This window comes from Antechinus flavipes, chromosome 4 (assembly GCF_016432865.1).
Source record: "Antechinus flavipes isolate AdamAnt ecotype Samford, QLD, Australia chromosome 4, AdamAnt_v2, whole genome shotgun sequence".
Taxonomy (NCBI): Eukaryota; Metazoa; Chordata; class Mammalia; order Dasyuromorphia; family Dasyuridae; genus Antechinus; species Antechinus flavipes.
Genome location: NC_067401.1, coordinates 467,340,158 through 467,367,481, shown reverse-complemented (window position 1 = coordinate 467,367,481; position 27,324 = coordinate 467,340,158). Strand labels below are relative to the sequence as shown.

At 38.8% G+C, this 27,324-nt stretch overlaps 1 protein-coding gene across 1 annotated transcript in view; it reads left to right on the top strand.

Moving 5' to 3' along the window:
• Positions 1–27,324, top strand: part of FGGY (FGGY carbohydrate kinase domain containing) — a 518,439-nt gene that overhangs the window by 187,689 nt on the left and 303,426 nt on the right.

Here is a 27,324-nt window from a genome sequence, read left to right as displayed (position 1 = left end):
GTTTGTATAAAAACTTTTAATTTAATATAATCAAATTATCTATTTTGTGTTCAATAATGAACTTCTTCATTGGCCACATATTCCTTCTCCATAGATCCAAGTTGTAAACTAGCCTATATTCTTCTAATTTGCTTATAATATCACTCTTTATGTCTAAATCATGAACCCATTTCGACCTTATCTTGGTATATAGTGTGAGGTGTGGCTCAATACCTAGTTTCTTCCATGCTAATTTCCAATTTTCCCAGCAGTTTTTGTCAAATAGTGAGTTTTTATCCCAAAAGCTGAGGTCTTTGGATTTGTCAGACACTGGATTATTAGAGTCATTGACTATTTTTGTTTTCCTGTGAGCCTAACCTATTTCACTGATTGACTACTCTATTTCTTAGCCAGTACTAAATGGTATTGATGACCACTGCTTTTGTTTTAGGTCTGGCATGGCTAGACCACCTTCATTTACATTTTTTCCATTAATTCCCTTGAATTTCTTGTTCTTCCAGATTTACTTTATTATTATTTTTGCTAGATCTGTAAAATAACTTCTTGGGAGTTTGATTGGTATAGCACTGAATAAGTAGATTGATTTAGATAGTATTGTCATTTTTATTATATTCATTTGGCCTATCCGTGAGTATTGGTATTTATTGGTATTTTTCCAGTTGATTAAATCTGACTTTATTTGTGTGGAAAATGTTTTGTACTTGTGTTCATATAGTTCCTGACTTTGCCTTGGCAGGTAGATAGACTCCCAGATATTTTATCTTATCTTCAGTTATTTTAAATGGAATTTCTTTTTGTATCTCTTGCTGCTGGACTTTGTTAGTAATATATAAAAATGCAAATGATTTCTGTTGATTTATTTTGTATCCTGCAACTTTGCTAAAGTTGTGGTTTATTTCTAATAGTTTTTTTAGTTGATTCTCTAGGGTTCTCTAACTATACCATCATATCATCTGCAAAGAGTGATAATTTGGTTTCTTCATTACCTACTCTAATTCCTTTAGTCTCTTTTTTTTTCTCTTATTGATGAAGTTAAGATTTCTAATACAATATTAAATAGTAATGGTAACAGTGAGCAACTTTGTTTCAACTTATTAGGAATGGTTTTAGTTTTTCCCCATTACATATGATGCTTGCTGATGGTTTAAAATAAATGCTTCTGGTCATTTTAAGAAAAACTTGATTCATTCCTATACTCTCTAGTGTTTTTAATAGGAATGGGTGTTGGATTTTACCAAATGCTTTTTCTCCATCTATTGAGATAATCATATGATTTTGTTAATTTGGTTATTGATATAGCCAATTATGCTAATAATTTTCCTAATATTGAACCAGCCCTGCATTCCTAGTATAAATTCTACTCAGTCATGCTATATTATCCTAGGGAATGACTTCCTGTAATCTCTTTGCTAACATTTCATTTAAGATTTTTGCATCAATATTCATTAGAGAAATTGGTCTATGATTTTCTTTCTCTGTTTTCACCCTACCTGGTTTAGGTATCAGCACCATATCTGTTTCATAAAAGGGATTTGGTAGAACTTCTTCTTTCCCTATTTTTTCAAATAGTTTGCATAGTATTAGAATTAATAGTTTGTTAAATGTTTGATAGAATGACAATTTTTTTTAGTAGGAAGGAAGATAAAGAAATGCTAGAAACTGAGTCAGTAAAAAATAGCAAGTTTGAGGAAAGGAAAAGTGAAGAGGATTTTCTTAACAATAATAGAAAGTTCCTTTTTTCACAAGCAGCTTGAGGCTATAGGTATCTCACAATTTCAGTCTAGTTGGTTTGCCACTTAAATCAATACAGGCCACATTAACACCTTCTGCTATGAAATCTTTCCCCTGATTTCCCATAAAACATACAGCAGCATTCTGAAAAATCTGAACTAAAACACTCAGCAGACAGTTCCTTTTGTATTCATGAAATGTGTTTTGTTTTTGTTTTTATTACCAGTGTGTCATTTTTAAATTTGAATCAGATGATGTCATTTTAGTGTGGATTTCATTAGTTCTTGATTTTTTAAATCCAGAATTACTTTTCATAAGTGAAATAGTTTTTATTTTAAATCGGATACCATTTGCATAAAAAATTTTAAAAATAGAGCAAAATAAGGCAATACTGGAGGAGACAAAAGAGATGCATTAAATCAAGTAAAAATATTTCTCAGTAAAATGGTTATCTATTTTGCAGGGGGAAAAATCTTGCCTTGAAATTTACACAGTGAGACTATCTAATTCATGAAATTATTTATTTTTTTCTAGAACATTTTTCATTCATGAGTATTTGCAAGTTTTTCCATACTGTGCACATTTCTTAAAACACATGCTATCAACAGCCAGTGAAAATGAATGCTGAATTTGTGCACATGTGCTATCTATCTCAAGGTGACAGAAATATGATAAGACATGCATCTTCCATAGAGCTTCCCAACATGAACTTTTTAGCCTGCATTTTTATAGTAACTTCTCAATAAAAATCATTCACTGTCTACATATAATTCTTTGTGCAGTTTGTATTCATTTTCTACAGTGAAGTGTTAATATACCCATTTTGTTTATTTTAGCAAGTCATTGTATTTTCTGTATTTCATTATAGAAAGAACTTATTCTTTGAAATTTATTTGCAAATAAAGTTTTTTTTTTTCCCTTTGACACCATAGTTTGCTGCTGATGTAGCTGAATATTGTATCAACTTGGTCTGAGGCTGTCCACATATTCAATATTCTTGTGTTCATTTTAAATAAAACACTTGCTATTTATAGAAATTTGCATTTGGGGGATACTTGATCTAGCTAGCTACAAAGAGAAAGTAGAAATTACATTATTATAAAATGCTCCTAGAAGTCTTAATTGTGTTTTTTTTATTGTAATATTAGATTGTGTGCATGAATGTAATTAAGGTACTTAATTGCTGTAGATATATTTTATTTTTACTGTATGTTTTTACTGAACGATCTATTCTCCATCCCAAAACAAGCATGAATAAAATTAGGCTAAAAGCAAAATATATATATATATTAGAAAAAGTTCTGTTTCAGAGCAGAAGGAAAGGCCAAGAAATCCTAAAGGTGTTACAGCAGAGTGGAAGGCCCAAGGCATTGGGTTCCATACATAGTTCTGATGACAGTGTGGGAGGACTGCAGGGTCCAAAAATGTAAATGAAGGTGGTCTAGCTATGCCAGACCTAGCTATATTATAAAGTAGTGGTCATCAAAACCATTTGGTACTGGCTAAGAAATAGAGTGATTGATCAGTTAGGTTCACAGGAAAAAAAGTCAATGACTTGAATAATCTAATGTTTGACAAACCCAAAGTCCAGCTTTTGGGATAAGAACTCACTGTTTAACAAAAACTTCTGGGAAAATTGGAAATTAAAATTAAAATTAAATTGGAGGGATCTTGAGAGGCAGCAGCAAGGAAAATTGTCTTGCCTCAGAACCTACCATTAGAAGATATAGAATTTTGGACTCCCATCTCATCTAAGCTCTAAAAGCCATCAAACAAGAACTTCCAGACTCTCCAGGATGGATTCTGAGAGTACTTACATTTGGGGAGTTGAGGGAGTTGAGGCAAGGAGAAAAGGGAGCCTTGGGTCGTGGTGGATAAGATTCTCATGTTTCCTTCCCCTGGGGATCCTGGAAAGAGAGAGGACAGATTTTGCTGTGGTAGGAGCTATGGAGATCTGAGCTTTAAGTGACATGGTCCCTTATAGAATGTGATCACAAGCAGTCCAAGCCCAGTGTTCCTCACTAGGAGAGTGGGCATGAGAATCCTTGGCATTTCTCTGGGTATCCCATTTTAGGAGAAGGAACACTGGGAAATGCCTCTGCATCTGGAGGAAGATAGCTTGAATGGTAAAATGACTTATCGTGGATGTTTTATAGTAATTGATAAAAGCAAGTGGATTTATTTAGTTTGGAGAAGAAGAGGGGAGTGGTTAGGAAAGAACTAGAGAACTTTACTCTTTGAAAGGTTGTTGGATCAGACCTGCTCCTGTCTCCTCCAGGGGACAGGATCAGGAACCCATAATGGAGTGGTTGTTGCAAACAGATCTCTTAAGGATAAAGTTTCTAACAAACATAGCTGTTCAAAAGATGGAATTGACTGTCTTAGAAATCAGAATTTAAAAGATGGAAGGGGCTCTTCATGGCCATCTGCTCCAATTCATTCACCAAGTGAATTCTTATTATAAGAGATCCTCCTTTCTCTTTTTGAAGACCTTCAAGGAAGCTGGACCCCCAAGCCCTCGGGCAGCCCCTTACCTTTGGGACAGCTCTCACTGAATTGGAAAGTATTCCTCCCAGGTCTATATGTTTTTCTTTAAAGCCTCCCCCCACTGCTCCCAGTTTTACTTGTGAGATCAAACAGAACAAATAGTATCCTTCTTCCCCACAACTGTCCTTCAAACACTTGAAGCTTCAAACAAACCTATCCTAACTCCTCTAAGGCTTCTTCTCTCCTCTAGGCTAAAGATGCTCAGCTCCTTCAAAGCTTTTTGTTGATCTTCTTGCACTCCCTTTTAAATTCTTCGACTTATCAATGTTGATCAACTTCAGGGTGGCCTGACCTGGGCAAAGTACCATAGGGCTATGACCTCATGGTTCTTAGCAGCCATGTCTGTCTTATTTCAAACCCCAATGAGGGTCTTCCTATTGAGGCTGGATGATTGCTTTTGAGCTTTATGAAAGTGGTGACTCTATGTGTAGACATGTAGACAGCTGGAGTTCTAGGATTCTGATTCTGGTTAGGGCGAGGAAAACACTTTGTGAACTGCCATAGTACATTAGAAATATGAGCAGCTCTGATTTTTAAAAATATCTTTGTTTTGCCAAATAAATGGCTTCAAATTTCCAGCATCTTGGGTTTCAACGGAATTAGTTAGAGCACCTGTCTGGGGAACAGGAGATATTGTGGTGGTCAAAGCCCAAGAGGGTCTCTCTCCATGAACTATTATTATGCTTGTTGCCTGACGAGTGGACAGCTCCTGTGGGCCAGAAAGTGTTGTGGTTTTTGTGGCTCTGGTGATTGTTGGGAAAGCTATTTGCAAAGCCGGGTGAAGGGCATCTCACACCCCAGCCCAGGCGCCTCGTGTATCCAGGGGGTCAGTAACGGGACAGATGCTGTCACCTGATTAGGGTGGTTCCCTGCCTCCCTCCCTGCCCGGAGTTCTTGATGGAGACCATACGGAGGGCTCATTCGAGGATCTGATTCAGCAGAGAAGCACACGGAGCTGACCGCACCAGCAGCTGGGAGCTCTGGCTCCAGGACAGACCGAGCCCTTCAAGGTCAAAGGGGAGGCAGTGGACGCCGCCTTGTCTGACCAGGGCAGCAGGTGAGGAGCTCTCTGCCAGACTGCTTCACCCCGACACAATCCAGCATGGTGACCAGTGCATACTCAGGCTCTCCGTGCCAGGCGGGAGCAGATGTCCTTCAGTTTGTGGCTAACTCTGCAGATTCCTGGCTTCCTTCACAACAAGTTGGGAAAGGAGTTGGTGGAAATTCTAGGAGACATCTTAAGGGAAGGAGGTGATCTGGCAGCCAAAAACACAGCTTTCAGGGAATCTTAAGTTTCATTTGCTCCAAGTTCCCTCAACTTTCTCTCTCTCTCTCGCCCCTCCCTCCCTTCACCTCCTCTGCTTTTGGCCCAGAACTTTTCTCTGTCCCCACATCTTAAATCAAAGGAAAGTCCTTTGAAACATATACTCACCAATTTCCACTTCCCGTCATCCTCACCTTGTAGCAGAGGAGAGGGGCTGTCAGGGTTGGATTAGAAGCCAGCTCCCAAGAGAAATGATCTGTCCAAACAGAGCATTGTCAGAAGAAGGTGAGGTCTTCGGGGACAGGTCTTGTACAATATCTCATGATCGTAGACTTGGAAGCAGTTGTAGCCCATCTCATCCAGGCTTCCTGATTCCAGATGCGTCGTTCCAGTAATGGTTTCTGAATTCCCTCTGAGCTCTAGCACTGCTTCCCTAGAGACAGATTTCCTGCCATTCTGGATGTTAAGGGTAGAATCAGTGAAAAAGCACCAGAACGTGTGCCGGAGAGAGACAAAGTGCTAGTGAAGTCTCAAGTCACAAACAATTTTTGATTGGGGAATTTAAGGCAAGGAGAACTTAGGGAAGAAGTGGAGTTTCCTATCTATGATCTTAGATGTAGAGTCAGACGCCATCTTCTCTTGTCTCTGCGGTAGACAGACAGGAAAACTCAGCTCCTCCTGACCCAGATTGAATTTAAACCTCAGACTCTGAGTGCCAATCCAGTCTACTCTCAGCTGCCTGATGCTGCTCCATCCTTCATAAATGTCCATGAGCTGCCATTCAGTGAACTGTGTCAACAGCAGCTATAGCATTTTCTATATAAAAATCCCTTCACCTGTGAGGAAAGGAAACTCAAGGAGGTCAAGGGAGATCACAAATCTAGAGTTGGAATAGACCCCAAAGCACACAAAGAAACCCTAATATTTCATATTACAGATGGAAAAACAGAGGCCTGGAGAGATTGTGACTTACCCAGATGATGGCTTACCATACAGCCAGAGGATATCTAAATTCTGTCTCTTGTACTCCAAGGCCAGCTCCATCCACTGTGGTGCACTACGTCTTTGGAACTGAAATAAGGATGAAGAAAAGAAGGGAAAGTTTCAGTGGGATTTCCCCCTCAAATTTGTAAAATGTTATTTATTGTAATTAAGGAAGAAAGAAGACTCGGTGCTATGTTTATGATTTTTTACTTCTCATTTATTTATCTATTTATTAATGGGGCAGCATCTATGTATTAAGGGTACAGTAGATAGAGCCCCAGGCCTGGGGTCAGGAGGATTCATCTTCCTGAGCTCAAACCTGGCTTCAAATACATGCTAGGTCTGTGACCCTGGGCAAGTCACTTAACCCTGTTTGCCTCAGTTTCCTCATCAGTAAAATGAACTAGGGAAGAAAATGGCTAACCACTCCTGTATCTTAACCAAGAAAACCCCAAATGGGGTCACAAAGAATCACCCATGATCTAACAACAAAATTCATTTATTTACTCATCCATCTATTCATTTAATAAATCATTTGCTTGTTTATTTAATTCTGATTGAGAGAAGAGGAGTTTGGGGATAAAAGTGATCCTTGAACTTGGTGACTTGGCTAGTGTCAGGGCTAGTGTTGCTTTGATGCTGCTACCACAATCCACAGCACCACGCTGACCACTATCCTACCTTTTAAAAAGAATTAAAAACATGATAAGTTATACTTTATTACTACATTATGAAAGGTTTAGAAGCATGGAAAAAAGTAAAGAAATATGCATCTAGATACATATGCACATGGACATATATGGAGATTGCTCTATGAAAAGCAGCTCTTGTTGAGTCTACTAAGATTAATTGCAGTAATTCTGTATGTCTTTTACCAGCTTGGCTATTTTTGCCTTTAGAACCATCAGAAGGAAGGAGGAATTCTGGGAGTTGTCAGAGGCTCCCAAAGGATGCTGAGCTGTAGTTTAATTTTCGATTTTTCTTTGTCCAGTTAGCCCCCATCCAAGGAGGGAAATCTCCATGGCTAATTGTTGTCTTTTACTTATAACTGTAAATTGGAGGTGAAAGTTGATGTTGAAAAGGAATTTGGAGGAAAAAATAACCTTCAAATTTTAAGTATTTGGAAATCAGAGACTTTCCATTTCTGGGTTGAAATTACAGCTGTTGGCAGAGTTTGATTTTTTTTTTTTTAACTTTTCAAGTTATAACGAGCAAGTTGCCAATAGCTGAAGTCGTCAGGGGGAGGCCCCCGGTCCCTCTGGTTTAAATCTCAGTTCCCGGGAGATATGGCAACAGGTGCAGATACTCTTACAATGCTCTGCCCTGTCTTTGATTCTTTTCACCCGACACCCCGCCTGGGTTGCGTCTCATCGTTTTAATAACAACGTGATACTATTACAGTCTAAAAGACAAGAAGCCAGATTTTCTTTCCTCTTGGCTTCATGGGAGTCAAAACATCAGGCTTCTCCTATCCCTCTTTCTCAGCCCATCTGGGGGGTCGAGCTTGGGTGGGAAGGGAAGGGGGCCTGTCATAGGTAATAGACTCTCGGGGTGCCAAATTGGGCTGAAGCAATACACATCCTTGTGGCTGATCTGGTCCCAGATCAGAAGAGTCTTGAATCCACATGCACAGCACCAACCACGAGCCCTGGGAAAAGAATGACCTGGCTTCTTTCTGCCATGGGACACCTGGAGTTGTGGGTGGATTTTTGCCCGTCCCAACACCCTGTTGTATTTAAAATAAAATCTTACCAAGGTGGAGGTTGGTGGGGGAGTACACGAGGGACCACGTCTGAATTTCTCCGTGGCACATTTTTGCACAAACCACCCTGATTGTCTGGACTGGAAAGCCACAAACGCTGAACATTTTTCCCCTTCTGTCTGGAACTCTAGATCGCCTACAAGGTGTCAGAATTGGAATTTGAAGAGCTCCTATTAGACTGTAAGCTTCTTGAGAATATTTACTATTTCCCCCCCTTTTCTTTGTACCCTCAGTGTTAGCACGGTTTCTGGTGCATAGAACGGGATTAATAAATGTTTCTTGTCTGTAGTAGACATAAACTGAAGCCTGGGACCTAAATTCTGTCTCGAGCCATTTATGATACGAAAGAAAATTAGTTTTAATAGGGTCATTAAGGGCTGTCCTGAGATGCTGGCATTTACATTAGGGAAGCTAAGCAAGCTCCCTTCCTATGACTCCTTAATTTGGAAAAGTGACAAACATTTTCTTTTTTCCCACTATTTTAATGAGCATTTTCTCTGGGGTTTTTTTCTGTCTCTGTCCCTCCCTCTCCCCTCCCCCCCTTGCTTTTCTCCCTCTCTACTTCCCTGCATCTTTTCATACACTTCCAATCTATTATATGTGGTTTCCTCAAACAAAAGTCATTGAGGGCAAGAGTGTCATTTTACTTTTTTGTTTTTATATCCCCTTTCTGTCCCAATCCATGGCAGAGAGCCAGTGCTCATTGCAAGTTTCCTTAAATGGATGGAATATTGAATAATCTCATTAGATTGGAAGTTCTCTGAGAGCAGGGACTGTTTCCCTCTTATTCTAGTTCCTGCACTGTAGGGGACAGTGCTTGCTTGGTAAGCGCAGATATTGGACAAAGGCTTATTGAATGACTCAGTTATATTTGGAAAAATGATTATATACTGGGCTACACTATGGTAGCAGGTAAATGTGAAAAAAAAAACATCATGGTGAAGATGGGAGAGATCTGGGCTCAGAGCCAGGGAAACCTGGGTTCAAGCCCTGCCTCCCAGATTGGGAGTAAGTGTTGAGATCACTCAATGATGGACAACTAAGGCTGTGGTAGAGAGAAGCTGAAGTTCTGTGTTTGTAGATGAAGTTTTCTCATTTTGGAGTTCCCTGAATCAGTGAAATCATTAGGACCATCCCTAGGCATGGATTAGGGGAGAATGGGGTAGGGAGTAAACTCGGTAGTACAGTGGATGATATACCAGGCCTGGAGTCGGAAGACTCATTTTCCTGAATTCAGATCTGGTCTCAGACACTTGCTCGCTGTGTGCTAGTCACTTGACCCTATTTATCATTATTTATTCATTTATAGAATATGAAGAAGGAGCTGGCCAATCGCTCCAGTATTTCTGCCAAGAAAACCCTAAATGGGGCCATGAAAAGTCAGACATGGCTGAAATAACTGAACAACAAGAGCATATTGAGATCAGTTTGCTATATGGGAAACTAGGGAGATTTAGAACACATCTTTATTATTATTATTATTATTATTATTATAGCTTTTTATTTACAAGATATTTGTGCATGGATAATTTTCAGTATTGACCCTTGCAAAACCTTCTGTTCCAACTTTTCCCCTCCTTCTCCCCACTCTCTCCCCCAGATGGCAGGTTGACCAATATATGTTGAATATGTTAAAGTATATGTTAAATACAATATATATATAATGAATAGGAGTTCTTAAGCTACTTTGTGTTCTGGACCCCTTGGGTGATCTGTCTGATGAAGCTTATGGATCTTTTCTTGGAATGATGTTTTTAAATGCAACAAATTACCAAGGGGGTCAATGATATTGATATTCAGTTATCAAAATAGCTTTAAAAATAATTCCACACAGCCCAGGTTAAGGATCTTTGATTTAGAAGGTGGCCCCAGAGCTGGGCTGTGAAGGAAATCATGTTCACTAGTCTGTCTTTACATGAAATGCTATTCCTACTACAAATGGAACAATTTCAGGTTGCAAAAATCTGCCAATACAAGATAATTTCCTTTCCAGGCTTTCCTTTGGGCAAATCAAGTGCTCAGGACAGCAAATTGAATGCAGGGATGGGGATGATCTCATAGACTATGCATCATGGTTCACCGAGTGTGCGCTTAGAACACAGAAGATGAGAAAGGCTCCCTGAGTGGTCCATTATCAGCCAATGAGAGGAATCATTCCCTGGCCCAGGACCACGCCACAAACACTTACTTGCAGGCACTATTTTTTCTGAACTTAGCACTGCAGGAGACTTGCATCCTGTTCACTATTTGTGGTCTTCCATTTTGGGGATCGGTTGAAACACAAATCCATGAGGACAAAATTTGAAAGAAAAGTCTCTGATCCCTCAGTTCCTTTGCTAAAGCCTTCCTGACCCTGGAAGTGTTGCTCCACATTGGAAGCCCATTTATTATTTCAAAGGCACAATCTCTGCTTGAATGCAGTATCAAAACAAAGAGCTGGAAGGCATAATCAATAGGGTTCTAGATTGGTGTCAGCAAAACTTGAGTTCAGATTTTGTTACTACTTTTCACATTCATAAGAAAATCATTTATTTTCTCTGAGACTCAAGTTTCTTTATAAAATGGGAATGATATGAAGTATAATATATATATATATGTATATACATACACACACATATATATGTATATGTATATATACATACATACATATGTATGTATATATACATATATATATGTATATATATGTATAATATCCCTCACATAGAGCATCCTGAATCTTAAAGGGATATTGGAGTATCTGTAACTATTGATAATGGTGATCAGTATCTTGGTGAACTGGAAAATATTTTTTTTTTAAATTTTTTATTTAATAATTACATTATATTGACACTCATTTCTGTTCCGATTTTTTTTCCCCTCCCTCCCTCCACCCCCTCCCCTAGATGGCAAGCAGTCCTTTATATGTTGGATATGTTGCAGTATATCCTAGATACAATATATGTTTGCAGAACCGAACAGTTCTCTTGTTGCGTAGGGAGAATTGGATTCAGAAGGTATAAATAATCCGGGAAGAAAAACAAAAATGCAGATAGTTCACATTCGTTTCCCAGTGTTCTTTCTTTGGGTGTAGCTGCTTTTGTCCGTCATTTATCAATTGAAACTCAGGTCTCTTTGTCAAAGAAATCCACTTCCATCAAAATATGTCCTCATACAATATCGTTGTCGAAGTGTATAATGATCTCCTGGTTCTGCTCATTTCACTTAGCATCAGTTCATGTAGGTCTCTCCAAGCCTCTCTGTATTCATCCTGCTGGTCATTTCTTACAGAACAATAATATTCCATAACATTCATATACCACAATTTACCCAGCCATTCTCCAATTGATGGGCATCCATTCATTTTCCAGTTTCTGGCCACTACAAACAGGGCTGCTACAAACATTTTGGCACATACAGGTCCCTTTCCCTTCTTTAGTATTTCTTTGGGATATAAGCCCAATAGAAACACTGCTGGATCAAAGGATATGCACATTTTGATAATTTTTTGGGCATAATTCCAGATTGCTCTCCAGAATGGTTGGATTCGTTCACAACTCCACCAACAATGCATTAGTGTCCCAGTTTTCCCGCATCCCCTCCAACATTCATCATTATTTTTTCCTGTCATCTTAGCCAATCTGACAGGTGTGTAGTGGTATCTCAGAGTTGTCTTAATTTGCATTTCTCTGATCAATAATGATTTGGAACACTCTTTCATATGAGTGGTAATAGTTTCAATCTCATCCTCTGAAAATTGTCTGTTCATATCCTTTGACCATTTATCAATTGGAGAATGGCTTGATTTCTTATAAATTTGAGTCAGTTCTCTATATATTTTGGAAATGAGGCCTTTATCAGAACCTTTAACTGTGAAAATGTTTTCCCAGTTTGTTGCTTCCCTTCTAATCTTGTTTGCATTAGTTTTATTTGTACAAAGGCTTTTTAATTTGATGTAATCGAAATTTTCTATTCTGTGATCAGTAATGGTCTCTAGTTCATCTTTGGTCACAAATTTCTTTCTCCTCCACAAGTCTGAGAGATAAACTATTCTATGTTCCTCTAATTTATTTATAATCTCGTTCTTTATGCCTAGGTCATAGACCCATTTTGATCTTATCTTGGTATATGGTGTTAAGTGTGGGTCCATGCCTAATTTCTGCCATACTAATTTCCAATTGTCCCAGCAGTTTTTATCAAATAATGAATTCTTTTCCCAGAAGTTAGGGGCTTTGGGTTTGTCAAACACTAGATTGCTATAATTGACTATTCTGTCTTGTGAGCCTAGCCTTTTCCACTGATCCACTAATCTATTTCTTAGCCAATACCAAATGGTTTTGGTGACTGCTGCTTTATAATATAATTTTAGATCAGGTACAGCTAGGCCACCTTCATTTGATTTTTTTTTCATTAGTTCCCTTGAGATTCTCGACTTTTTATTGTTCCATATGAATTTTGTTGTTATTTTTTCTAGATCAATAAAATATTTTCTTGGAAGTCTGATTGGTATAGCACTAAATAAATAGATTAGTTTAGGGAGTATTGTCATCTTTATTATGTTCGCTCGGCCGATCCAAGAGCACTTAATATTTTTCCAATTATTTAAGTCTGACTTTATTTGTGTGGAGACTTTTTTATAATTTTGCTCATATAATTCCTGACTTGGAAAATATTTTTACGTTGTGTCCAGAACACAGTTGGTCCCTGACTATTTAGAATCTTCATTATGAGATTTGCATATGTGAAAGACATTCCCAAGAGAGGCTCTTAGTTGGGAAATAGGATCTTTCTCCCTTCAACCTTGCTTAGCATTTGGGCATTTTGCAGCAGTGTGGATGGGACATCGGTGCCCCTGGGCTTCTAGAGAGACACAACTTGAACTCTAGGTTAGATTCAGTTACCATGATGAAATTATAGTTTTCTTTCTCTATCAGTCATGAGAGAAATCTGCCTCTCACCCCAATGAGTGCTCTCCATTAGTCTGATTTCTTGACAGAGCAATTTGGTTGTTCAGTCACGGCTGATTCTTCATGACCCCTTTGGGATTTGTTTGTTTGTTTATTTTTGCAAAAACACTAAACTGGTTTGCCATTTCCTTCCCTGTTTGTTTTACATATGCAGAAACTGAGGCAAATAGGATTAGTAATTTGCCCAGGATCACATATCTATTAAGTGTCTGAGGTCTTATTTTAACTCAGGTCTTTTTGACTCCACTACACCACCTCTCTGCCCAAATTTCTCCCAAGTTGCCCCTCAGATCTCAATAGTCATTACTTGGTTGTATTACCCAAATTACCCCATATCATAACTAAAGAAGGAGTGGATAAAAGGAAGCCTCTTTCACCCTCCATATATACAAGCACCTTGTTTCACCAGAAAAAAGTAGAAAAAACTATCCTGCTATATTTATGATCAAAAGACAGAAAAGTATAGAGAAGAAAAGAAGGATCCTTTTACAAGAGAAGGTGGGACGGGAGACGATTTCTGTACAGCTAAGAATTTTATTTTTGTCTTGGATCAGCATTGAATAATCTGAAGGATATTATGTGAAAATTGGCCATTGCCAGGCCCTCGGCCAGCAGAAGTGACTCCATCTTTGGCCAATGATTCATCCTCCTAAGCATCAGGCAGTCTCTATGTACCGATAACTGGTTTATCCTGCAGGAAGGCAAGGAACATGATCTACTTCTAGATCATGATCTGTTCAGTCAACTATATACCTTCCTAGTCACAATGTCCTAGGAGCTGAGAGAAAAAAGGGAACTGGAGGGCTCAACATCCAGGTAACTCATCAATTGGATGCCCCCAAAGTCCTCTCCCAGAAACAACACTCAGGTGGGATAGTAGAGACCTAGGTATACATCCCACTATGTGCCTGAGCTTGCAAAGGGAGGGAGAATTGACCATTGCATGTTTGTGTTTGTGATCCTTCTCATTACCTCTCCCATAATCTCCTGAGATATGAGATCCCTTCAGAGGCAACGTGTCTATTCCATGGAGAGACAGAGCCCCAGAAAAAGGGGTTCCTCGAGAGCCTGGGGACCTCATTTATACTCCTTGGCAGAGACGAAGCCCCAGAAATTCTCATCTTCTGTTGTGTTATTATTGTTGGTCCTTCATTCTTGAAGAGGACCATGACATCAGGAGAGTGAGCTCATGATATGCAAGTGACGTGGACTGCAGTAAGGAAGGCCTGTGCAAGGTCCCCTGTCCCACATTCTCCTCCAAGCTATCTGGGGCCAGTGACAAGAGACAGATCAGGATGATCGTGGATGCAGGGGGAATTGTGAAAGGGGAAAATATTGGAGAGATTCTCAGGGGGTAGTTAGTTCATTGGGGGAAATCTTTGGCTCACTTCGAATAAGGGCACTGCCCTCAGAGGAGGAGAAGCAGGGAGAAAGTCTGATGGTATAGATATTTCTTTCTTTCTTTTTTTAACTTATGGGAGAAAAGAAGCATTTCCATAACATAATATAATTTTTTAAAAAAATAATTGCACATTAAACTGCAAATTTATTATGTAAAACTTGCTGGTCCTTTTAAATAGATAATAAAAGTTATCATGTAAATTTCTTTTTCTTTTCACCTCCCCCACCCCTGCCTTGGATATGGCTACCATTAGATATAAATATGTATATATAATATATAATTATTCTCTATGTATTTCTCTTTATCAGTTATTTAGCTCAGCTTCAGCCTTTACATGTTTCTGCTCACCACCCTGACCCCACATAACTAAATTTGAAATGGTTCCATGAGCCCTTTTTTTCCATACTTTTTTTTTTTTTTTAAAGAGAATGCCTTAATGAGTCACATAATCACACAATCCCAGGGTGGATATAATTTTTGCTCCTGGTTCTGTTTCTTCTAAGAGTGGCTTTTTAAGGCCAAATTCCAGCGGCAATAGGGAGCCACTAGTGCTTTGGGAGCAGGGGAGCAGCAGGGTTATACCTGGGCTTGTGGAAAATCACTCTGACAAATGAATGGAAAATCAATTGGAGAGGGGAGAGGCTGGAAGCAGGAAGGCAAGGAAGGAAGCTACTGCATTAGTTCAAGTGAGAGGCGATGAGGTCCCGCACTGACAGATATAGCACAGAGCCTGCTCTCAAAGAATTTCTCATCTAATTGGGGGAAAATATGCACAGATATGCTTTCTGGGCCTGATTCCATGGGACTTATTCCCCACTCCCTTCTGCTAAGGGCCTTGACTTTGGTTTCCTCATCTACGTTTCCTTTATATGGCTGGTAAAAGTAGGGTGGGGGAGGATATAAAGCATAAGCTAGAATCCAGAATCCTCTGCTCTCCAAAGGCACATCTGGAATTTCAGCATCTGTTTCACAGCCTCTCACTTGGATTTGTCAATGAGTCCTTTGGGTGACGTTTCCAAGGATATGGTAAGTTAGCTGCTAGATTTGGGTCTCCGTGCTAGCCCTGAGATAATCTTTTCAGAATCCCAGGATGCCGATGCTGCCAGAGAATTGGCAGTTCATCTATCCCAGCACCTTCATTTTTATGGTTGAAAAGCCCGAGGCTTAGAGAATTTACTCCTATAGAAAATAAAGGTGGTAAAACAAAGAGATCTGGATTTAGAATCCAGACCTCTGAGGCCTGGGCTTGTAATCCCACCCCTGCTCGACAACTTCCAATTTGTATTATTTGCAATTAGATCCTTTGTTTTTCTTTGCTTTGGTTTCCTCAACTGTAGAATAAAAAGTTGGATTGAATGATCCCTTCCATTTTGATCACCGTCTGCTTCTTATCAGTCTTCAACAGAAATAATGTTTGTAATAATAGGTTTATGTATACTTAGCATTAAGATTTGCATTTGTACTTTGCATGTATTATCTTATTTGATCTATGGCCATATGGGTCATTTGACCCAGTAGTGCTGAGAGGTAAGCTCTATTGTTATTGTCATTTATAGATGAAAGGGTATAAGAGCTCAAGTCCGTGTCCAGATCAGGATGGTGTCCGACATTCTCATCAAACATGGTGCGTTCTAGAGTTTGGTGCAAGAGGGACCATGTTCTACTTCTGATTTTGTAACCTGCTACTAGTGATCTTGTCCAGGTCCATTTCCCTTTGTGAGCCTTGAATTCTTTCCCTAGAAGTTGAGCTTGTGGGTGCATTGTAAATTTGGTAGACATAGTCTCGGCCCCAGAGAAGAGATGAAGAAAACTGCCTCCCCTTTCCTTGGAGATGTGGGTGACTCTGGGGGAGTTTGCCCACACCGAGAACTTCCTTTGTGCTACTTGATTGACTTCACTTCCAGAAGGAAAAATTCACTTGGTTGGAGATGAGGAGTAAGGAGTGACTTTCTCAAATGATTCTGACAAGAAACAATTACCAAAAAAAGGACATTAAATTTTTAAAAAATGAGAAAAGAAAAGAAAAAAAAAAGATTGGATTAAATGACTGCCGCCCTGCTATAAATCTAGAGAACATTGAGGGATTAAAATTGTGGATAATGGAAATTATTCACTGGCAGCTTTCCACTGACATTTTTTCTTTCCCTTTTACCAAACAATATTGATTACATGGATATTGATTTTGTTATGAACCATAAGTGTTTGTGGGAAAAAAAGATGTGGGATATTTTGCATTTTGTATGTGAGGTAGAGGTATGAAGGACTCGATAGTTCCATATTTCATTCATATATGGGAATTCCCAGGTGAGAAAAATACATCTATCAATGCAGGGGATACTTTTTCTATTTTGTCCTCTTTGCCTTTTACAAAGTAGGAAATATGTTGGTATCTACATATATATACACATGTGTATGTATACATACCCATATCTCCCATGGCTACTTATTCTGCTTTTGGTCAGTTCTTATGAAGCCAGTTTTTCACCATAATTAATCCAAAATCTGTCAACCTTCCTCCATATTGTCTCTCATTCTGCCCTGCAAATGGTGCCATTCGTCTTCCCTGTGGCAGCTATTCATTTATAAAGTGCTTGCCACATCCACAGCATTGTCCCAGAAACAGGAGAGATCCAAAGTTTAGACAAGCCTTGATCTCTGTCTTCATGGAACTCATGGTTCCTTAAATACCTCAATTTACCCCCAAAACAAAAGAGAGAATCTCTCATCTTTGATTTTTTTCATAGTTCCCCTAGACTTTCAATCTTCTTGGCTTTGAGTTATTTGTAGGAATGGGGAGAATCTCAATAGTTTTTTTTAGCTGCCCACAATAGGTATTGAACCCCAAAGATAGATAGTCAACTACCCCTTCCCAAAAATAATGGGACCCATGGACATTATAGAACCTATTTCCAAGGTAATTCATCTTTCTCCACCTGACTACAATGTCCTTTCTCCCACGCCGTCCCATTTCCATATGAATTCAATTCACCTGGAATAATATGGTGAGTGAAGAGAGGAGAAAAATGGAACTTATTCTCTTCCGCTTGTACTCTCTATCAATCAGTCAACAAGCATTCATTAAGTGGCTGCAAGACACAACACCACACTCCTCCCCAGACACCCCTTTTGGGGATGTAGAAGACAGGAGTAAGTGGGGTCTTGAGTTTTCCACTAAGTTACTTGCCAAAAGACAAGTTAATGTCTCTGGAACCCAGTTTCTCATCTGTAATTATGAAGTGTTGAGACTTCTTGCTATCTAAGGAGTTCTCATCTTCCTTATTTTTCTGATTCAGGGAAAGACTGAGAAGAGCCCCAGGTTGCCAAGCCAACCATGTCTTCTCATCTTGTCCATGACCTCTCTCCATCTGCTAAAGGGAATCCATTCATTGGTTGGACACTACTAGTTCTTTTCCCATTGAATGGTGACTAGTCAGTGGGAATCCGGCTGTCCCGCCATCTTACTTCATTTCTACTGCTTGTCCCAGTGCCTTTTCTGTTCACGTATCCCTCAGATGACATCCTTTACTCTGCTTTTCTTATGGAATTCAATACTGGTAGCATGGGGTGGCCACTCCACTGGCCTTTCAGGAGCCCACAGTTTGAATTACCTGATAGAAAAGCACTGGAGTACTTCAAAGGGTCTGCAATCTTACTGGTTAGAGTATGGATTATAACATATTAGAGTGTGTAGCCCCACCAAGCCTGTGGATGCGATGTCACTCTTATCCATGTCTGTCCCTAACTTTGCCCAGGAGCCTCCTTTTTTTTTTTTTTCTTAACATTATGAGAGTACCGTGAGGTCCTCTAGTCATTATCCCAACATTCCTTGCTCTTTCAAATCAACAAACACTTATTAGGGGTTATGGCTAATTTTTTATTTTGTTTTCAGTTCCAAATTCACTCTCCTTTGCCTTCACCACCGTGACTTTTTAGGAAACAAGAAAATCACAGCCTATCATAAAATGTATAGTCAAACAAAACAAGCTCTTTCAGTAGACATCTCACCCCCCAAAATCAATCTGCATTCTGAGACCATCAGCTTTTTATGGGAAGAAGGTAGAATAATTAGTCTCCTGGAATTATGGTTGCTTTTTGTCCAAGTGTTTTTAAACACTTATCCTGGCACAGGATGGTGGTGGGCCTATGGACAAGCAAGTGGTAGGCAGGTTAATTTGGAGATGATCACACAGGGAAAGCATTAATGTTGAAGAGTACTGGATGAAGTTTTAGCAGAGACTTGTAACTTGTAGAAGGACCAGGAAGCTGAGAGGAGACCGGAGAGGTTCCTAGGAATGGGGCTGGCCAGGAAATGTGCTCAGTTGGAGAATGGGGTGAGTTCTGTGAGGAACAGCATGGAGACCAATGGCTCTGATTAAAGGGTCCGTGGATGGGAAGGAAGATTCAGAAGGGGTCAGGGTGGAGGGCTGGACAAGCCAACAGAAGGTGTTAGAGCCTCCATTCCCCCAGGACATTTTATTATTTTATTCTTTCATATCCTCGTTGGTCAGAGTTCACCATCACTGTATGTCACCCTTTGTGGGCAATTCCTTTTGGATTTAAAGCCTATGTGTTCCATATCTTGCTGCTCTATAGGATTAACTCTAGAATGTTCCTATTAAAAAGCATTTGTGAGCCTTCATTTTCAAGAGAAGCATGGGCCAAGCAGAAAAAATCTTTGAGGCAATCTGGCCTGCTCCTCTGCCTGGGTCATTATGGGCCCAATTCATTTTCCATCCTCAGAGTTCTTCTAAAATATATGTATTGACTCAGCAGCCATATCAGTTTTCTCTGCATGTGCCTAATTCAGTGGCATTCACTCTGTGGATAATTAGGGCAAACTGTTTGGGAGGACCATGGATTCTGTGACGGGGGCTCTTTCTGGACCTTGATTCAGTGAGCACAACGCCAACCTAACCCACAAAATGGGCAAATGGGAAAGACAAAATTGGACTAACTTCTCAGATATCATATAAAAGTGCCTAAGTTTGGGAAAGTCATTGGGGTACAAAATGCTGGCTCAGAGTTAGGTTTCAATCTTACTTTCTACGTCCTTAGACGAATTAATTCACTTTCCTCAACCTCAGTTTTCCCTTCTATAAAGTGGGGGAGAGGACCTCTGATATATTAGGCAGCATTCATATAGCACTTTAAGATTTGCAAAACCCTTTATATTTCATTTCACCACAAATGAGGAGGATAGAGGCTTCGTGATCCCTATTTTATACATGAGGAAATTGAGGCAGACAGAAGGTAAGTGACTTACTCAGAATCACTCAGCTAGAAAGTGTCTGAGGCTACATTTGAACTAAGTCTTAGGGACTCCCATATGAGTTCAAAATGTGTAGTCCTAAAATTGTAATTGGACAACATGGGACAATTCACTTTTTCTTTCTGAGCCTCCATTCTGTGGTTTAATGGAGGGCTCAGGATACAAAGCCTCCGAGGTCGTTACTAGTGTTCGGTGTCCTTTGATTCTCCTTGTGTGACCCTGAGTATTTAAACTCTGCCTCAGTTTCTTCATAGATACAGTGGTTCCTTCTAGCTCTTGAGTGGTGAAGAATATGAAATGGCTGAATATTCTAGGTTTGGGATTTTCCAATATATACTACTGAAAACATAAATGCATTGGGCTCTTTCCTAAATATGGTGCAAGATGAAGCTTAGGGATAGGAACGTGGTAAAGTAGCCCCAGTCCTGAGTTTTATTACAGGCTTGTAATTAAGGCTGGCTTTGCTCCACCTTCTAGGCCAGAGACCAAGTTCCAAAGGAGTAATATTTCGGGGGAATCTGAGCTGATTTACAGGGTTGGCAGGAAAATGGGTAAAACTGTGTCAGAACCAGTCTTTCCACTTGGACTCAGCCTGAGCCAATGAGAGGACCAGAGGGGTTCACACAACCTTGATGTTGAGTGTGGAAGTTGTTTAGAGAGAAACATGTATAGGGAGAATTTGTTTTATTCTTTTTTTTCAGAAGATAATGTACAAATGGGGCAAATGTGATAAGTAAAATAGATGAAATATTCATTTTGTCTGTATGGTAGATTGATGTACCAATGAATAATTTTTTCAGGTGCCCCCATACACACAAATACACACACACACACACACACACACACACACACACACACACCATCCATCATTCCATAGAATTGAGTTCTTACAAAAATCATAGGAAAGATAATATTCTGACACACATAAAGTAGTGATTAAACTCAACTCAACACATATGATTATGTATTTCAAGGACAAAAGCCAAATCACCCTTGTCCTTGAAGGACTTACATTTTACCTCTTTTTTTTTAACCTTTGAAGGGTGCTCTTTAAAAATTGCATTCTCATTGTAGATAGTCATTGCATGTTATGTCCACCTACCTTCTCCTTCAACCTCCATTAAATTATGAATTCCTTTGAGGAGACAATGTTTTTGCCTTTCTTTATATTCCACCATATTGTTAACAAATCTAGCATTTGATGGATATCCAGCTCACAAAAAACAGTTCTAGATGGCAAAGTTAATCCTTTGATTTGAAAGGTATCTTTTGAGAAGAGAGATTAGAATGGCTACAATCATGATCTATGGTTTCAATAACAATGGGTTCAAACCCAGTAGAAATAGATCCTTTCTGGCCACATATTGACTAAGAAAAACACAAGTTAATGTTAACTCAGTTGTATTTTATTTTTATTTATTGTGTTAAATATTCCTTCATCATATTGAGAGTTAGATCTCGAAGAACTTCAGCTTTTCAGTCCAACCCCTCTCGTATGGAATTGAGGCTCTCAGAGGTTACATGATTATTCCATGGTCATACAAGCAGGAGGAACAGAGGGGAGAGATGAACTCCTGTTCTCCGGCTCCAATTTCAGCACACTTTCTGATAGATCATATGTTATAGTAATAGATAGGGCAAGAGGAAGGAGTCTCACATGCTGACCTTCAATTCTTGAAGTGGGAAAGGAAAGAAGTGGACAGAAAAAGGTCAAAAAATAAAACAAATATCAAACCCCAAAAAAACTCTGAATAGGAAGTAAGGAGACTACATTGAAAAAATGTCAGAGTGAGCGTAAACCTCAGAGTCCAACTAATCTAACTAAGATCAATCAATTAAAAACCATTTAAGATTACCAGGCACTGCACTAAGTGCTAGAGATATAAAAAGAAGCAAAATGTGATCCCTGCCCTCAAGTAGCTTATCATTTATTAGGCGAGAAAACAAGCAAAAAAAATGTACAAAACAAATTATGTACAGAATAAAAAAGGAGAAAATTAGCAGAGAAAAACTACTAGAATTAAAAGGAATTGAGGAAGGCTTCCTGTTGGAGGTTGGATTTCAGTTGGGACTTAAAGGAAGGCAAGGAAAATCCAAACAGAAACACCTTGGTTCTGTTTAGCCACAAGTGTGATCATGGATTCCACTGGAATTTGCTTTCCATATTAGGAAATGAGGGAATGAACTCAATGACTCTCAAGTCTCTTTTTACTTTTAATTTATAACTTAAGAAATGGCAGAAAATGGTTCTGCAACCTTTGGTTAAAGATGCACCAATGGAGGAAAAAGTAAAGAAGATGTTTGGGCTCTGGAAAGCAGTGTGGTACAGGACAAATACTAATACCAGTGGAACTAGGTTCAAATCCTGCCTCTGTGGCTTACAAACATTTAGGACTATCTAATATATCTATTAAGATATCTAATAGCTCTGGGTCTCAATTTTCTCATAAGATAAGGAAAGTAAGACTCAATAATCTTTCAGATCTAATAGGTTTGACCATTAGAAATTTAACACCAGATACAAAGATGTTTTTTTTTTTTTTTTGTTGTTGTTGTTGTTGTTTTTTAATGCACCCAACTCTCAACTAATCCTAGATTGGCTTCAGAAAATTTGAAAATAGATGTGCATGTGTGTGTGCATGTGCTTGTGCTTGTGTGAGACAGAGACAGAAAGACACAAAAACAGAGAGATCTACATATCTTTCATATTTTTCTTTATATACTTATAATGAATCTATGTCTTTGTACTGATTTGGCTGAGAGAGATCTGCTTTATTTTGTCCCTTAATCTGTGTGTCATCTCATAAATGATTTATTTGACTTATTCTGTCTCCATGGGGCAAGATATCTTTAGAAAAAGAGTTCTTTATTGGACCTGAACATCTAGGGAATTGAAGGAACCTTTGAAGAGCTGGAATAGCCAGCTGGTAGCAGTTAGCTACTGGCTTCTAAGATGTTTAAAATTTCTGGATAATTAATCATTCTATTAATTACACCAGGACTTTTTTTTTAAATAAAAGGAGTGATCCTTTGACCATCTCTTTCTTGGACCAAAGACAAATCATGATGGTGGATTTATACGCCTTTGGAAGAGTGGGTATTCCTGAGGCTAGCAATCAACTTTGATTGGTTAACAATTAATGAGAAGAATGAAAGTTACAATCAGAGGTAGACCCATTCTAATTAAGGGCTGGAAGATATAACTTTATATCATTTATTTCTAAATTGCTCAACCTTGCACAATCTATTCAAAGAATTTGTCCCCACCCAAATGTATTGAGAACACCATGGGTTTCCCCACTTTGGATTAAATTCCTTATACAGTTAGATGAGAGTTAATTCAACCTCAGTATTAGTAATATCTGTTAGAGACTGCACTTTGGAAGGATGACTGAAAAAAAAAAAAGGGAAACTCTGAATCTTCCCCAGTCATTGCTCATTAATAATCGTTTCTTTTACCTCACATCAATGTCCTAAACAGAATAAGCTGAGGTATGGGCTTTTTTCAAATTTAAGTTTTAGAAAGTAGGTCTGGGTTTTAGTTGCTAGTGCCAATGATTCCCCCCTCTGCTAGCACATTTGGTTTCACCGTGTACAAAAAGCTAGAAAATTGTTTGAAAATCTATTGGAAGATTTAATTCCTCCCTCAATGTTCCTACTTTGGTACAGCAGGGACTCTGGGTTTTGTAATACTAGGTCAATTCAATCAGTCAGATAATTTATAAGTAATTATTATGTGCCAGACATTTGTGCTAGATGTTGAAGATACACAGATAAATGATGGTTCCTAGTCTTGAGTTATTCATGGTCTGATGGGGGAGACAAAATGCAAATATCTATGTTGAAACATGGTACACACGCATGATAAGTTGAATATACATATAGGAACGCCACTGGAATTGGAGTGGGAAAGATATTCTGTAGAAGATGGGAGTTTATCTAGGATGAGGGAAGGCAGGAAGCAGAGATGAAGAAGGACAGCGTTCCAAGCATGAGGCACAGGCAGTGACAGTACCCAGTTAGGAAATGGAGGGTCTTGTTCAAAGACCAGCAAAGTGGCCAATGACACTGGGTTGGAATATGTTGGAAAGAACCCAAAACACCATGAAGTGTGAGGAGACCTGAAGGGCAGGTTCCAAAGGGCTTTGAATTTCAAAGAGAAGACTATATGTTTGATCCTGGAGGTGATGGGGAGTCACCAGAGTGAGTAAGAACACAAAGATGTAAGAAAAGCACTTTGGTGGCTTTGGTTTGGAGTGGAGGACAGTCTTGCAGAAGGCACAATGTGAGAAGAGAACCTGTGCTAGGGGAGATAGGGAATGAGAGGCGTTATTTGGGAGAAATGGCAAAGGTAAAATGACAGGTTTTGTAGCAGATGGGGTTTGATGGGGGAGAGATAGTGAGGAGACTAAGATGAAGCTAGGTTATGAGCCTAGGTGATGAGGAGTATGGCAGAGGGTGCCCTCTGCAGAAAAGACACTTTGGAATGGAGGAATATTGGGAGATAAATATGCAGTTTGATTTTGAAGATGTTAAGTTTAAAGACCTACAGTTTGAAACTTTTAAAGTCATTTGAAGTCTGAGATTAAAGATCAGGAGGGAGGTTAGAGCTGGATAAATTTTATTAGCATAGAGAAAATAATTGAATCTCTGAGGATTAATGAAATCACCAAGTGAAACAGTCTATAGAGACAAGAGGACCAAGGACAGAGTCCTGTAGGGCAGTCACTGTTGGCAGCTGTGAGCCGGGTAAAGATTCATCAAAGGAGACTGAGAAGTACTTAGTTAAATAAAAAGTCCCAAAAGCTAAAAAGAAGAGCACTTCATGAAAAAGAGGGTGACACAGTGTCAGAGGCTTCAGAGAGATGAAGAAGAACGAGGATTGAAAAAAAGCCAGTGAATTTAGAAAAAAATATATTTTAATTTTGGAAAGAACAGTTTCCATTGAATGAGGTAGTCAGAAGCCCAACTGCAAAGATTTAAGAAAAGGGGACCCCCCTTCCAAAAAAAAAGAATTAAAAGGTGTAGTCAAGTCTATTAAACTGCAAAGACTTTTGGATGTGAACCTGCAGGTGATTTATATATGTTTTTTTGAAATCTGCCCTAAGTTCAAAGAAGATCCTCCCTGGAAAGTGGGACATCAGGAAATGAGGTTATTTTTTGGGGGGAGGGGGCAAAGCAATGCAAGAAAACCATTTAGAAGCAGCAGCAGAAGTATTAGCAGCAGTAGTTAATAGTTATATAATGTCTTAAGGTTCCTGAAATGATTTTACATAATAAAAACTGGTTAACATTTATATCATTCTTTAAATTTCTCTAAGCACAGTATATATATTAACTCTTTATATTAATATATATTAACTCTCTATATACATTATGTATATAATATATATTAACTCTACAATGACTTGTTCGTATCAAGCTGTTAGTATCGTTCTCGTGATTTTACGGATGCAGAAACTGAGGCTGTAAAATGTGAAGTGAATTATAAAGCTCATGATTGTCAAAAGTAGGATTTGAAGGATACCACTCTATCTATTCTGCTCCCTAATGTAGGAATAGGTTATGACCTCAGCCTCTGGGGATGTTACTGGTTTTTAATGATTTCTGCCATGAAATTTCTTTACCTTTAATGCGTGTGTTTGTGTGAGTGTGTGTACGTGTAAGTGCCTGTGCATATGGGTAATATATCCACTGAGGAGCACTTAAGCTGCTTGAGGGTGGGGAGGGTTGTTTATTTTATTTTTTGCTTTGTATTTGCAGTACTTAGCAGTAACTTAACAAATGCTTGTTGCTTAAATGAATGAAGTAACCATATTGATGGAATCCTGCTTCCTCTGAAGCATGACCAAAGATAAATGCGATTCCTTTAGCTTTTCTTCACAGGAGACAACCTTGTACCATATTGTTTCCTTATGCCTGGATTAGCAATGACGTGAAGCCTAAAGGTTTGCATCTGTTTGGCAGCTGCCAATGGCTGCGTTAACCATTCAGAATTGGAAAGTTTCTAAAAAAAATCACAAAGGATTGGGTCTGGCTTATTGATGCTAGGGAAAAAAAAGCTATTAAGAAATGAAACCATTTTGATTTGTTATAAGAGCTCAAAGAAGATTTCCTCAAATGGTAAAAATATTCTGGATTCTGGAACCAAAAGAGCACCCTGCTGTGTTTTCTATTTAAACGGAACCATGAGTAGATCATGCTATGTGCTTGAGGGTGCTTTGGCCCAGGGTCGAAATTCTCAGAAATGATTTTAACCCTCAAACTGATTAACTTGAATCTGGACCCAGAAGGTTGTTGTAGTTAAAGTGGAGAATTGTGGCCCATAATTCGAGAGTCTCCTAATCGATGAGAGAAAGTATGTGGAATAGTAGAGACCATGTTGTGCTGGAATCCAAGAAAACTGGGTTCAATCTCTCTATGTGACTGAGGCTGGGTCATTTAAACTCTCTGAGCTTTTTTCCCATCTGTAAAATGGGATTATTAAATCCTACAGTAGATGACAGTGGTATTCAATGAGATATTTTATAAGATTTTGCTTTTTGAACACTAATGTGATTTTTGTGATTCTTATGATCTCTTTACCTCCAAGCTTATTTTTTTTTCTGGCATAGATCTGTATTTTTCCCTTTTTTTTTTGTGGGGAGCCAATTCAGGATTAAGTGACTTGTCCAGGATCGTGCTGCTAGTAAGCGCAAAGTGGTCAGATTTGAACTCATTTCCATGTCGACATTGTTCTATCCACTCCTAGACAGTGCTACTTAGCTGTCCTGAACTCTAATATCCTGAAAGCTGTCCTCTAGGAAAATTCAATCATTTCCTCTGGTAATATGTTAGGAAGTTTTCCTCTGTCCTATGGTGCATTTCTTAATTATACTTAAAAAAATATTTTTCCTAATTATACTTCAAACTTAAAACATAATAAAGAAAGAGCACTGAAAGGAAAGTTAGAAAAGAAAAGAGTATATATTAGGTGCTTACTGTGTACCAGATAGTATGGCAAACATTCTACATATATTACCTCATTTGATTCTATAACCACTATAGAAAGAAAGAAAGAACCCGATTTTATGAGTGAGGAAACTGAGTCAGACAGAAGTTAAATGACTTGTATTAGATTACATAGCTGGTAAGTGATCTTCCATTATCTGGTTTAGTAAATAGAGCATTGGTCCTGAAGGATAGAAAACATGAGTTCAAATCCCACCTCAGATTCTTGCAAGCTGTATGATCCTGAGCTAGTCACTTGACCTCTGCCTGACTTAGTTTCCTTAATTGTAAAATGGAAATAATAGTAGTACCTACCTCCTAGGGTTGTTGTTGGAGCAAATGGGATGTATTTAAAGCCCTTAATAGCGATCTTAGTCCATAGGAAGTGCTTAATAAATGTTTCCTTCTTTAACTTTTTCATTCCTTTTTCCC